Here is a 12476-nt window from a genome sequence, read left to right as displayed (position 1 = left end):
GAAACTCCATCTCTACCAAAAATACAAAAATTAGCTGGGTGTGGTGGAGGGTGCCTGTAATCTCAGCTACTCAGGAAGCTGAGGCAGGAGAATCGCTTGAACCAGGGAGTTAAGAGGTTGCAGTGAGCCAAGATCACACCATTGCACTCTAGCCTGGCCACAGAGCGAGACTCGGTCTAAAAAAAAGAGAAACTAGAGATCAGGTAACCAGTTAAAGGAGGGCTTAGGCCAGAATGAAGAGAAAATAATAAATTCGAGAAACATGAAAAAGTTTGATAAGTAAATGGATGTTAGGAAGGGATGGAGAAGAGTGACAGGGCACCAAGCTCTAAGGCTTTGAAACTGGGTGACTGGGAGCAATCTACAGGAACAGGGTTTGGTCACCACTACCCTGAGTTCTGGTTGGAGCCCAGGTTCCCTGAGTTTAGCAGACCACTGTAAAGCCTGCTGCCACGTGCTTGGTGATGTGGTTTCATATTTATTGGGTATCTGTTATGGTGTGGGTATGGTGGGAAGTTAGTTATCCATCCTCCATCAGTCTGACATGTGTTTTGAGTAGTTGGAAATTGGTTACCCTGTACATCTTCTGTTGCCTACCTGCCTCTGTCATAACTGATCTTAGAGGCTGAGGTTTCTTTCTTTCTTTTTTTTTTTTAAAGACGGGGTTTCACCATGTTGGTCAAGCTGGTCTTGGACTCCCGACCTCAGGTGATTCGCGCACCTTGGCCTCCAAAGTGCTTGGATTACAGGCGTGAGCCACCATGCCTGGCCAAGCTGAGGTTTCAACCTATGGAGAGCATAAATAACTCTTTGGGGAGTTAAACTTAAGGCTCAGCTCCACCCACCCAATACTTTAGCAAATGGACCAAGAAGAATGTGCCTATCCCATAGGCCCTGTCCTCTGAGACCTTAAGCTGTAAGAGGGTCTGCCGTTTGACTACCAAGTAATGAGGCAAATTTATAGGCAAATGCCTTAGGAGTCATTCCTCTCTATTTGAGGATATTCCCTTCAAAGTCATGTCACCAGGAGACTGCACTTATTCCAAATGCTTCCGTTGCTTAAAACATTTGGGGAGCCTCCCTGGGAATTATCTTCAGAGTCTTCAGCACATTTGTGTGGCTTTCCTCAAAGGTACCAGATCCTCATCCTTGGAAGGTGGTGGGATGGTTGCAATGTTTTTCTATGGTTGCCATTTTCCAAAAAAGTTTTGAAATTGCTTTTAGCAATGGCAAAGTGTTGAAATAGAATTATAGGCTCCTACTAAGAAGTCATGACAACTGAATGCCATCTATGATCCTGGATTGGATCCTGGACTGAGGGTAGAGAGAGTTTGACAATGGGAATAGTCATAAAGGACTTTACTGGAAAAATGGATGGACATTGAATATGGGCTGTACATTAGATGGTATTCTCATAACAATGTTAAATTTCTTGCTTTTGATCATGCTACTGAGGTTGTTTGTGTAAGAGAATGCCTTTGTTCTTAGGAAACACGTACTAGAATATTTAGGAGTAAAGGGACAGGATATCTCCAACATGCTCTCCAAAACTTCCAAAAAAATGCATATGTAAACATGTAGATAGAGAAGGATGAAGTGAATGGAGCAAAATGTAAACAACTGATGAATCTGGGTAAAGGGCATATGGGAATTCTTTATACTATTTTTGATATTCTTTTATAAGTTTGAAATTTATAAAAATAAAAAGTTACCCAAAAACCAACTCTATAGCCTCCATCTAAAAGGAGAGAGATTCAATTAGATGCTGATTCTTTCAAAATAGTCCTCTTAGGAGGCACTGCACTCTTCAACACTTTTTTGAGATTGGGTGAAAACATGAAAGACGAGCTCATCAGATCTGTGGATGATACAGAGACAAAAGAGAATTAATGTTTTGGGTGGCAGGCTAAGGATTTAATAAGACTGTAGCAAGATAGGAACATTGACCCAAATCATACACAGTTTAACATGATGTACACTCTATCAGTGTTAGTTAAATTGAGTTGAGTGAGGTGAAATTTAAATGGATTAAATGATAAGTTTCATACTTGTCACCAAAAGAGTTAATTCAGTAGGGATGAGGAAGATATTGCCTAAGAGTGATATATACCAAAAACAGTAAGTTTAGTTGCCTGCAACCTCAATATGCCGATATGATGAAGCTGATATTATAAAGAAGCTACTTTGGGCTGGGTATGGTGGCTCACACCTATAATCCCAGCACTTTGGGACGCTGAGGAGGGCGGATCACTTGAGGCCAGGAGTTGGAGTCAGCCTGGACAACATGACAAAACCCTGTCTCTACTAAAATACAAAAATTAGCTGAGCGTGGTGGCATAATACCAGCTACTGGGAGGCTGAGGCACAAGAATGGCTTGAATCTGGAAGATGGAGGTTATAGTGAGCCGAGATTGTGCCACTTCACTCCAGCCTCGGAGACAGAGTAAAACTCTAAAACAAAACAAAACCAAAAAACCTGCTATGATCTGCATCTGCTGTAAAAAAAAACCTAGAGATTCTGAGCTGCATTAATAAAAATACAATCTTCAGAACAAGGGAGGTGATTGCCTTTCTTTATCCTGTGCCCTTTGGACTTAATCTTTAGGGCTGGGGCACTATTTATAAAGAAAGGCATTGCTAATGTAAAGGCCTGTAGAGATAGTGAGATTTTGAAAGGAGAGCATTTGAGGAGTAAGTGAAGGAATTAGGGATGTTTAAACTCTCAGGGATTCCTGTTGGCTGCCTTCTAGACATTTGATTGGCGTCTGAACTGGGGAGGAAGATTTACATATTCCCTATCAATTCACACAATGAAAAGAGGACAGAAGGAGTGAATTACAGGGAGATCATTTCTGGTTTAGTATGAGAAAGAATTTTCCAAACATTAAAACAGTCTGAAAATAGAAAGGTGTTACCTACTGAGGTAGTAAGCTCTCTGCGGCTGGAAGTATCCAAAGAAGGCTGTTATGAGGGATACTATAATAAGAATTCTTGCAGCAGGAAGGTCCCTAGGTCAGGTAGACTGCTGGCCTGTTGAACTCTAAAATTTTAGGTAATTACATGTCTATTTATGAAAAAATACACCTATGGGCCTCTTTTCTCCGTGGTCTTTATTATATAATGTTTACAGAAACGGCCCACAAACCCACTGATTGTGTAAAGCTTGGGAAGCCTGGACTGGGAGCCTCTTCCTTTTGAATTCCTTGCTTCCCTACCCCTTCTCTTTTCCAGCCTTCCATCCTGCCCCTTGGTTGCCTTTGTCTAGAACTTTCCATGTCTGTCTGCATGATGGGACTTCTTAAGAGATTTGTAATGTTGAAAATTCTGCCGGACCCTGTGGCTCATGCTTGTAAACTCAGCACTTTGGGAGGCCGAGGCAGGCATATCACTTGACACAAGGAGTTTGAGACTAGCGTAGCCAACATGATGAAACACCACCTCTACTAAAAATACAAAAATTAGCTGGGCGTGGTAACTCATGCTTGTAATTCCAGCTACTTGGGAGGCTGAAGCACGAGAATTGCTTCAACTCAGGAGGGGTTGCTTGAACCCAGGAGGTTGCAGTGAGCTGACATTGTGTTACTGCAGTCCAGCCTGGGCAAGAGGGTGAGACTTCTCAAAAAAAGAGGCTAGACGGGGTGGCTCATGCTGATAATCCCAACACTTTGGGAGGCCAAGGCAGGTAGATCATCTGAAGTCAGGAGTTCGTGAATAGCCTGGTCAACATGGTGAAACCCTGTCTCTACCAAAAATACAAAAATTAGCCAGGCGTGGTAGCTCGTGCCTGTAATCCCAGCTCCTCGGGACACTGAGGCAGGAGAATCACTTGAACCCAGGAGGCAGAGGTTGCAGTGAGCTGAGATGGCACCACTGCAGTCCAGCCTGGGCGACAGAGCAAGACTTCTTCTCAAAAACAAAAACAAGACAAAAAACAAAACAAAAACAAAAAAGAAAGAAAAGTCTGGGTATCGTGCTAGTCTCCCTACTGAGGCTGAGTCTGACACATAGCTGATTGGCATTTGCTCTCAGAGAACAGTTTCTGCTTTTGAGGAATTTCATTGGAATCCCAGCACTCTTGCTTAGCGTGGCAGGAGGTGAAGTGAAGGTGTGAGTTAGTGGAATATGTGGGTTCTAAACCCCAAGTGGAGCAAACCCCTGAGGATGGACTGCACATCTCAAGAGCAAAGGAAGGTAGAAAAGAGAGATCAGAGATAGGCTCCTCTTCTCTCCTGTAGCCTTTCCTCCAGTTCTTTTCTGTTTTAATCACAGGAAGAGTGATTAGTCAGCGGAAGAAGGACGGGGGAAGAAAGCAGATGAGTTTTATCTGGCTGGGGTCTGCCCAAGCCGCAGCCATGTGACTACCTGGCTGACCTGGGGTCTCCATCATGTCCCTGCCTGTCCACAAGACGGATCAGGCTGCCCTTCTCTGCAGCACCCGTCCCCCATTCCAGGAGAGGGTTGCTAGGATAATTATAGCCTACTTGTTTCTCTCCCTCTCTTTTATTCCTTTAGATCCTGGACATTTTTACTTTCTCGGGGAACTGGGGAACTTCTTCAACACCGTAGTAAACTAGAATCTGGAAGGTTCCCTCCAGCAGAAATGAGGAGGTTAAATTCTCAGAATCATCCCTATTTTTTTTTTTTTTTTTTTTTGAGACGGAGTTTCACTCTTGTTACCCGGGCTGGAGTGCAATGGCGCGATCTCGGCTCACCGCAACCTCCGCCTCCTGGGTTCAGGCAATTCTCCTGCCTCAGCCTCCTGAGTAGCTGGGATTACAGGCACGCACCACCATGCCCAGCTAATGTTTTGTATTTTTAGTAGAGACGGGGTTTCACCATGTTGACCAGGATGGTCTCGATCTCTTGACCTCGTGATCCACCCGCCTCGGCCTCCCAAAGTGCTGGGATAACAGGCTTGAGCCACCGCGCCTGGCCTATCATCCCTATTTTTTACCCTTCTCTACCCACCTCCCTCCCAATGTTAACTAGGAACCTATTGCTTTGTCCTCTTTGTCCTTCATTTCTTTTTTTCTTTTTTTTGAGACAGAGTATCACTCTGTCACCCAGGCTGGAGTGCAATGGCATGGTCTTGGCTCACTACAACCTCCGTCTCCCAGGTTCAAGCGATTCCCCTACCTCAGCCTCCCGAGTAGCTGGGACTATAAGCGCATGCCACTAAACCCGGCTAATTTTTGTATTTTTAGTAGAAATGACGTTTCACTGTGTTGGATAGGCTGGTCTCAAACTCCTGGCCTCATGATCCACCCGCCTTGGCCTCCCAAAGTGCTGGGATTACAGGCATGAGCCACTGCACCCGGCCTTTGTCCTTCATTTCACTCTTGTTACCCAGGCTGGAGTGCAATGGCGCGATCTCGGCTCACCGCAACCTCCGCCTCCTGGGTTCAGGCAATTCTCCTGCCTCAGCCTCCTGAGTAGCCGGGATTACAGGCACGCGCCACCATGCCCAGCTAATGTTTTGTATTTTTAGTAGAGACGGGGTTTCACTATGTTGACCAGGATGGTCTCGATCTCTTGACCTTGCGATCCATCCGCCTCGGCCTCCCAAAGTGCTGGGATTACAGGCTTGAGCCACCGCGCCTGGCAGTGTCCTTCATTTCAACAACACAGAGCCTTTCCCCAAATATTCAGGTCTCTCTGTCATCCATAAAATTGCTCCTCTTGACCTGCTGGGCTCAAGTGATCCTCCCACCTCAGGCTCTTGAGTAGCTGGGACTACAGGCATGCCCCACTATGCTCACCTAATTTTTGTATTTTTTGCAGAGATGAGGGTCTCATCATGTTGCCCACTCTGTCTTGAACTCCTGGGCTCAAGCTATCTGCCCGCCTTGGCCTCCCAAAATGCTGGGATTACAGGCATGAGCTACTGTGTCCAGCCTCAGGAATCTCATTCAGTATTGAAGGAAACGGACCTGGCTTTGAATCCAGATTCTATCAGTTGCAAACGCTGTGACCTTGGACAAGTGGCAAAATCTCTCAGAGGATCCATTATTCCACGTGTGAAATGGGAAAAATTATACCTATTCACAGATTTTTGTAAATATTCAATGAAATAGTGCATGTCAAGCTCTTAGCAAGTGACTGGCAAAGTAAGTGCTCAAAAGATGGCAACTATTGCTGCTAGGGCTCACCTTTGTTTGTGCTAAGTGGATGAAGTAAAAGGAGATGACAGGGGTTAAGGGGACACACCAGAAAGGAGTCTCACAGAAGAGACGCTGAAAGGGATGGATCTGGTTAATGCAGGCCAGATGGCAGAGAAGGAGGAAGATGGGGAGAAGGAAAGAGGAAGGAAAGGGCTCATTGGAGACTGGCCTGGCAGGGAAAGAGAGAAAGTTGGGATGCACAGAACAAGACAAAGCACGGGAAAGGGACGGACAAACAGCAGATGGGAGAGGAAGACAGAATGACAAAGGTGGCGGGGGTTGCGGGGGTGGTGGGAACCCAGCTGGTGTGAAACAGACAAGAGGTGCAGAAGACAGAAGGAAAAGAGAAAACCAAGGGGTGGGGGCGGTGCCAATATGATACATGGAAGCAGGGGCAGGACAGACAGACTGAGAGCGAGTTGGGAAAGCACAAGACGGACAGACAGATGGCAGGGACAAGAGGGTGCCCTGGGTTGCCTGCATTCTGCTGTGTTTACCAGCTAATTGAGTTAAATTGTTGTCAGAGATGTAATTAAAGGGTAGAGAGAGCTCTCTGGCAGGCCCGAAACAGATGGAGGGGGCTTTAATTGGTAATTAAATTCTTCCCTGGCAGCTGAGGAAGGAGCTTGTGCTTCAGCCTCACAAGGCCACGGGTGGCCTTCCCCCCATTCCCGGCCCCTCTCAGGGGCTGTTTGGGGAGGGGGCTGGGCCCTACGCACCATCAGCCTGGCAGGCAGCGAGGCCTGGTAACTGCAGGAGAATGCATGCCAAAGCGACCCTTCTTCCCTGCTGGGGCTGGCTCAGCTCCCATGAGCGAGTCCAAGCAAACCCACCCCGGTTCCTGCCCCTTCCCGACCTCCCCACCCCCACCTACCAAACTAGCATTGACCCATGAATTCCTGCATAGCCCCCATTGCTTCACTTGGGATCCCAGGGAAGAATAGTGGGGCTCTGGCCCTGCAGCCTGATTGGCTTGGGAAGAGTTAGTTTAGTCAGGGACCCAGGCAGACCCATCTGTTGGCATGGCTCCCACGAGCCTGTCAGCATCTGCCCCCTCCCCCTGCCCTCCCTTCCAGGAGATGCTCTGCAGGGATTCTATTCTGCCTGGCACATCACTGTCTGGCGCTAACACTGCTTCCATCCTTCTCAACCCCCTGCCCTCACCCCCACAGCAGCAAATAAGGCAGGGATGGGATCAGTCGCCCTGATGGGCAGACAGATTGGTTAGATGCTCTAAGATGTGGGCATTTAGACTTATCAGCTTTCAACTCCAAATCTCAGTTTGAACTGCATTTCATTGGAGAAGGACCCTTGGGATTGGCAGATTTCCCGGAAACCCACAAATTCTAGACATGATCCATTTCAAAGAAAGAGATAAGTAAAAACAGAGCACAGAGGCAAGGCTTTTTAAAAGAAAGCTGAAAGGGAAGTTACGCAGAAAGAAAATCCAGGGCAGACACTGTGGGATTGTTGTAAAATGTGTGGCTGACTGTGAGTCAGCAGTAATACAGTGCTATTCTCACAAATGCAAGCTGCATGCTGGATACACAAATAAGGTACCTGGGGGTCATTCTCATTGTATCTCAGGTGATCAAACAAAAGTTCTTTGTCTTGCTCTGGGCTCCAGGGAGCCTAGAGAGTCATAGGTGAGTTTTGAGGGTTTCTGGGGAGAACTGTAGAAATGACAGAAAGGTTTGGAGGCACAATGCCCGACTGTATGGATTTTCACTCAGTTTGTCAAGCATTCTCTGTTCTTTTGCCTTCAGCCCCACATATGCTGGTCTCTTTGCCAGGGTCTTTGCTCCCCACCCTTCCTTCTCCATCCCTGGACTAACTGCTACTTATCCTAAGGCTGAAAGCTAGTCCTCCTTTCCTGCCCTCCCTTCCTACCTCCCTTCCTCCCCTCCCTTCCTTCCTCCCTGCCTCCCTCTCTCCCTTCCTTCCTTCCTTCCTCCCTTCCTCCCTTCCTTCTGATGGAGTCTCAATGTCTTCCTATACACTGGAAAGCAGTGGTACAAACACCATTCACTGCACCCTCAACCTCCCGGGCTAAAGCAATTCTCTTGCCTCAGCCTCCTGAGTAGCTGGGATTACAGGCATGCACCACCACGTCCAGCTATTTATTTTATTTTTTGTAGAGATGGGGCTATGTTGCCTAGGTTCATCTCAAATCCCTGGGCTCAAGGGATCCCCCTGCCTCAGCCTCCCAAGTGCTGGGATTACAGGCATGAGCCTCTATACCTGGCCAACATTGCAAATTTAACTGTCTGACTCCCTTAAAAGGCTATAAGCTCCAAAGGCCAAGGATAGTGTCCATTTTGCTCATCTCTCCAACAGCTACTGAAAGACCTAGCAAGTAGGAGGTGCTGAATTAATTTTTGTTGAATGAAGAAATAAACCCAGAACATTCAGGTGAAGAAAGCAAACTCTGAAAGTCATCAGTGAAGTTATTATACAGATAAGAGGCCTAGAAATGCAGCCAAGATTTAGGTTAGCTGCAGGGAATAACTTTTTGGGCTTCTTTTTTTTTTTTTTTCATCTTTGTCTATTTGCTAAGGGAAAATGGGGAAATCTCCATTTTCTTTTTTTTTTTTTTTCTTGAGGCAAAGTCTCACCTTGTTGCCCAGGCTGGAGTGCAATGGCACAATCTCAGCTCACTGCAACCTCCGCCACCCAGGTTCAAGCGATTCTCCTGCTTCAGCCTCCCAAGCAGCTGGGATTACAGACATGTGCCACCATGCCTGGCTAATTTTTCTATTTTTAGTAGAGATGGGGTTTCACCATGCTGGCCAGGCTGGTCTCAAACTCCTGACCGCAGGTGATCTGCCCTCTTCGGCCTCCCAAAGTGCTGGAATTACAGGCGTGAGCCACCTTGCCCAGCAGAAATATATTTTAGAAACAGAAAGAAGACAAAGTCTTATGACAGGTCAGCCGGTGGTAGCTTTCACCCTCTGCTGTGGGAGGTCAGGAGAGTGAATATGCTGGTTCCCAAACACCAGACCCCACCCCCACGGGAGATTTTTAATAATCAGTATGTCTAGAGGCAGGGGTAAGAAATCGTACTTTTTAAATCACCCCAGGTTATGATAATTCTGATGATTGGCAGATAGAAACCATTAGGGTAAATGCCGGGTTTCTTTCAGCTACGAACATTTGTTTTTCTCTCCTTTTCTTTTGCTTGCTGGCAATTTTTTCCCACCAGCTAGAACAAATCAGCCCAGCTGATTCTACTAGGCCTGAAAGAAAGCAAGCTTGGGGATATTGAATTCCTCACATAACCTTGGCAAAAATACAGGTGAAACATGCTTATGGGGTGAGCCCTTCCACTACGTGCAGAATGGGACAGCTCTATTTTCACCCCTACCATCCCCATCATAAAGATCAGCCTAAATATGATTTTAAGCCTGGTTCAGCAGTCCCATTCTACAAAACGGTACTGAAATACGAAAACTGTCATGGTCAGGAACTGCTGGAGCTATGGGTTGAGCCCTGCATTTGAACACCAGCCTTCACTTCCTGGTTAGTATCCTCCCCACCACATGATAGTGACAAAGCTTATTTGGCTTCCCCCAGATAGGTCCAGCTCTCCCTGGATTCATTCATTCATTCGGCATTCATTCTCCTGCAGTACCTGAATGGATCCAAATGTCACATCATTTCCCTTCATGCAGCAGGGCAGGGGCACAGTTGTGGGGAGGTGGGTGACATTCCCTCCCCTAAAGCCATCCTCCTGCCACCCACTGAGAGATCCCCTAGTGAGAGACTGTTCCGGAGGGCACCACTGCCTGCCGAGACCACCAGGAGGCCTTGGGACCTGCAGGGTTAAGCATCTCCAGAGCTGCTTCCTGCATCATCAAAGCTGACTTGCCCACACAGCCAAGGCTCAATGAGCTAAATATGGTCATAAAGCCTAAGCCTCATCATTGTTTGTCATCCTTCCTCCTGCATCACTTCTTGTGGCCTGTTACTTAGACTCACAGGATTGAGAGCTCGAACAAATCTCAGACTTCAAGTCTTGGGTTTTGGCAAAGCTTGGTATGTGTATGAGGGGAGTGGGGAACACCTGTTTCAGCCAAAGCAATTCTATTTATGTTTTGTTTGTTTGTTTGTTGTTTTTTGAGAGGAGTCTTGCTCTGTCGCCAGGTTGGAGTGCAGTGGCACGATCTCGGCTCACTGCAACCTCCATCTCCCAGGTTCAAGCGATCCTCCTGCCTCGGCCTCCCGAGTAGCTGGGATTACAGGTGCATACCACCAATCCCAGCTAATTTTTGTATTTTTAGTAGAGATGGGGTTTCACCATGTTAGCCAGGCTGGTCTCAAACTCTTGACCTTGTGATACACCCGCCTCGGCCTCCCAAAGTGCTGGGATTACAGGCATGAGCCACTGTGCCTGTCCTGTTTATGTGTTTTTTTGTTTGTTTGTTTGTTTTGAGATGGAGTCTCACTCTTTCGCCCAGGCTGGAGTGCAATGGTGTGATCTTGGCTCACTGCAACCTCTGCCTCCCAGGTTCAAGCAATTATCCTGTCTCAGCCTCCCAAGTAGCTGGGATTACGGGTTCATGCCACCACACCCAGCTATTTTTTGTATTTTTAGTAGAGACAGGGTTTCACCATGTTGACCAGGCTAGTATCAAACTCCTGTGACCTCACCTAATCCGCCCACCTTGGCCTCCCAAAATTCAGGGATTACAGGCGTGAGCCACCATGCCTGACCTGTTTATGTGCTTTTGTATAACATGTTAAGAGTTCTGGTCAGTGTTGTGCTGGTAAAAGTTTACTAGCTGGCTCTCACTTGGAGTGCTGAAACCCTGATTTGTAGCATTTGCTTATTTCTGTGTTGTAAATAGTTCCACCAAAGTCCATTTCAAGCCACCAATTGGAAATCCCAGTGCAAAATTGGGAAATGCACATAATTGGCTCTTGGGAGCCAGTGCAAGCCAGCTGCAGCGTGGCACTGGTTCTGGCCTTTTTTTTTTAAAGATGCGGGCTTGCTCTGTTGCCCAGCCTGGAGGGCAGTGGCATGATCTCAGCTCACTGTAACCTCTGCCTCCTGGGCTCAAGCCATCCTTCCACCTCAGCCTCCCAAGTGTCTGGGACTGCAGGCATACAACACCACACACAGCTAATTTTTGTATTTTTAGTAGGGACAGCGTTTCACCATGTTGCCCAGGCTGCTGTTGAACTCCTGAGCTCAAGTGATCCTCCCACCTCAGCCTCCCAAAGTGCTGGGGTTACTGGCATGAGCCACCATTGCCCAGCCTGGTCCTTCTTTTTAAAAAGAAGTGTGGGTTAGGTGCAATGGCTCACGCCTGTAATCACAGCACTTTGGGAAGCTGAGGCAGGGGGATCACCTGAGGTCATGAGTTTGAGACAGGCTGGCCAACACGGCGAAACCCATCTCTACTAAAAATACAAAAATTAGCCAGGTGTGGTGGTGCATGCCTGTAATCCCAGCTACTTGAGAGGTTGAGGCAGGACAATTGCTTGAATCTGGGAGGCAGAGGTTGCAGTGAGCTGAGGTTAAACCACTGCACTCCAGCCTTGGGTGATGGATGGAGCAAGACTCTGTCTTAAAAATAAAAAGTGTGAAGACTTTTCTATTACTACCTTTTAAAGATGAGGCAGCTGAGGCCCAGAAAGATTAATTGTTGCTGAGAGCCACACAGCTTACTAGGACCAGATTCCAAAGTCCCTGATCCCTGAACCACCAGATCCCACACTCCACAATCCAACTGGGCTGGACTGTCTAGGCAGGGAGGAGAGGAGGCAGACATCACTGCAGCAGCGCCAAGGCAGGAGCGCAGGGGGCGATGACCAATGTCAAAATAAGTGGCCAAAGAGTCTCCCAGGCAACCTTTGCTGGGCAAAACCAGACCGAACCCAAAAAAACCCCTCAAACTTGAAGAGGCCTATTTTGAACCAACCCTGTTCATGTCCTCATGGAGTAAATTATTCCCCATTCTGGCTTGGATGAAACAAGAAGCATCCTTACCCCGTCTTCCCCAAGTCTCTCTCCTAAAGCTACGAAAAGTCCTTGGGCAATGCACTGTATGTGGGTTGAGGGGGTGGGGTGGGAAGTGGGAAAAAACAAACCCTTTTAGACAAGTCCAGGAATAATTATTTCAGCAGCTGTTATATTTTCTTCCCGGGTAAGGAGCATAAGAAGGAAGCGTGGTGCAGTGCTGAGTGGAGGCCTGGGTCTTCTAGAGCCCTGGATTCTCACTCTGGCTCTGCTACTCATTTGGGTGGTGGATCTCTTCCCCTCTCTGGACATTAGCTTCACCATCTGTACAATGAGAGGCTAGAACTATGCTT

General features: G+C 47.3%; 1 long non-coding RNA gene across 1 annotated transcript in view; it reads right to left on the bottom strand.

Annotated features, from left to right (window-relative positions):
- Positions 1–10062, bottom strand: part of LOC116552915 — a 14594-nt gene extending 4532 nt beyond the window's left edge. The window contains exon 1 of the long non-coding RNA XR_004269549.1: positions 9793–10062. This is a non-coding gene — a long non-coding RNA (uncharacterized LOC116552915). The remainder of the gene's footprint in view (positions 1–9792) is intronic.
- Between the last annotated feature and the right edge of the window lie 2414 nt (positions 10063–12476).

Source organism: Sapajus apella, unplaced genomic scaffold (genome assembly GCF_009761245.1).
Source record: "Sapajus apella isolate SASKATOON/1434 unplaced genomic scaffold, GSC_monkey_1.0 scaffold12, whole genome shotgun sequence".
In the NCBI taxonomy this organism is placed as follows: domain Eukaryota; kingdom Metazoa; phylum Chordata; class Mammalia; order Primates; family Cebidae; genus Sapajus; species Sapajus apella.
Note: the sequence above shows the minus strand (reverse complement) of the source record. Positions and strands in the feature narration are given on the sequence as shown.